Source organism: Pteropus vampyrus, unplaced genomic scaffold (genome assembly GCF_000151845.1).
Source record: "Pteropus vampyrus isolate Shadow unplaced genomic scaffold, Pvam_2.0 Scaffold85, whole genome shotgun sequence".
Classification (NCBI taxonomy): Eukaryota; Metazoa; Chordata; class Mammalia; order Chiroptera; family Pteropodidae; genus Pteropus; species Pteropus vampyrus.
Genome location: NW_011888866.1, coordinates 6,765,415 through 6,767,449, shown reverse-complemented (window position 1 = coordinate 6,767,449; position 2,035 = coordinate 6,765,415). Strand labels below are relative to the sequence as shown.

The 2,035-nt window shown below is 53.2% G+C and overlaps 1 pseudogene; it reads left to right on the top strand.

Moving 5' to 3' along the window:
* Positions 1–1,369: 1,369 nt before the first annotated feature.
* Positions 1,370–1,488, top strand: LOC111742084 (annotated as a pseudogene).
* The last annotated feature ends 547 nt before the right edge of the window (positions 1,489–2,035 follow it).

Here is a 2,035-nt window from a genome sequence, read left to right as displayed (position 1 = left end):
TGGTCTCAGCCGCGCCCCCCCACCCCGCCTCGCCCCCCACATCCCATTCAGTTGGTCTGGAGGGAGGCAAAGGGAAAAAGAGGCCCAGTAGGAGACCCTGCAGTGATCCAGCCAGGAGATGAGAGCACCTTGGACAGGAATGGCAGGAAGCAGAGGGGTTCAGGGATGTTTAGGGGATGAAATTGACAGGGTTTGGCAATTAATTCCCATGGGATGAAGGAGAAGGAAGTGTCAAGGTTCAGCCCCAGAGTTTCTTGCTTGTGCAAGTAGACAGAATGGGTGGCATGCACCAAGACCGAGAGCATGGGGGAGACAGGGCGTTGGGGGGTAAGGGAGCGGGTCACAGCTAACAGGACCCCTGAGACTAACCCCCTCCCCCCCGCCCCGGGTCTGTATCTCTCAGCGCTCCGCGCCTGCGCAGGGCTGAGGAGACCTTGCTTTCGCGGGCCCTTCCCCTTCGGTTGGAGCTCTCACCCGCAGAGGCCAAGGTGGGTGGGGACAGGGCTTGGCCGCCCCTCGCTCGGTGCCTCCAGCGAAGATGTAAGGGAGGCCCAGAGGCAGGGTGCGCCCAGGCCCGCAGAGACCAGCCGAGGGCGCCAGGCAGCCCGGCCTACGGTAAAGGCAGAACAGGGCTGCTTTGGAAACAGCCCTTTCTGAAGCACAGTCACGGCACTAAGTGATCCCTGGGTCTTAGGCGGGTGTCAGTGGGTCTCTTACCTGCTTCCGGATCAGCGGGCCCCTCCGTGCAGGAAAATGAACGCTCGGTTCGGCAGTCAGTGGCGCTGTAGGGGGGCACCCGGGACCGTGCCCTGCGCGCAGGGGACAGGAACGCAGCCGCGGGCCCACCGGATTCCCTCGCAGGGATTCCCGCGCGCCCGCACTCGTCCGCATCACCTCCTTCCAGCCTCCTGAAGCCGGGGAGAAGGACTCCACTTGGAACTGGGGTATTGGGTCCTAGGGCAGTTTTGTTTTTGTTTTTGTTTTTGTTTTGAGGGGGGGGGGAAATGACAAAATGTTGTGACCCCGGATAAGTCACTTATCTCGCCAGATCCTGGGAGGGATAGGAGGACTAAGACCCACACCTGCCGTCTCTACAGGCTCGCCGGCTCTGGCTTTACGGCAGGCCCGGGGTGACAAGCCATACCACAGACCCCGCAGTTTCCAGGAGTAAGAGGGCGGAGAGGAAGGGGTGGGAGAGGGGGAAGTGGGGAAACCATGGAAGGAGGTGGAAGGAGGAGTTAGAGGAGAATCCAGTCCCTCGCGGGGACCCAGACAGCTCCTTCTCCTCAGACCAGAGCTCCTGCCCCCACGTCCCTCGATTTTACCTACAGGCAGGAGAGTTTGTGCCACAGTTACTTTAAAACTTTTCATCTACGGCCATGCCACCCTGAACAAGCCCAATCCGGTCTGATCTCGGAAGCTGAGCAGGGTGGGGCTTGGTTAGTACTTGGATCGGAGACCACCTAGGAAGACCAGGTGCTGTAGGTGCTATAAACAAACAAACAAACAAACAGAAAAATAGATAGATGGATAGATAGATAGATAGATAGATAAATAAATAAATAAATAAAATAAGGGATTGTAAACTGACAAGGTCCTTGCAATCTCTGAGGTCAACCAAGGGCCGCCTCACCTATAAATAAATAAATAAATAAATAAATAAAACTTTGAGGGGAGGTAGATGGGATAAAGAGGGTCAAATATTGGGGGGGGAGGGTGAAGTGGGTAAAAGGGATCAAATATATGGTAGCTGAAGGAAACTGGACTTTGGGTGGTAAACACACAATAGAATATACGAATGTTAAATTATAATGTACACCTGAAAATTATATAGTTGTATTAACCAATGTTACCCCAATAAACTTAGCTTAAAAAAATTAGAAAAAGAAAATTAGGTTGAACTTCAAGTTGTTTTCATTTTTCATTTGACTCCTGTATGGGAACCTGCAATGACTACACTAACATACATTTTTGTGCTTGTTTATTAGTGGTTTCTTCTCAACAGATTTTCGTACATGCCTCCAGTCTCTTTACC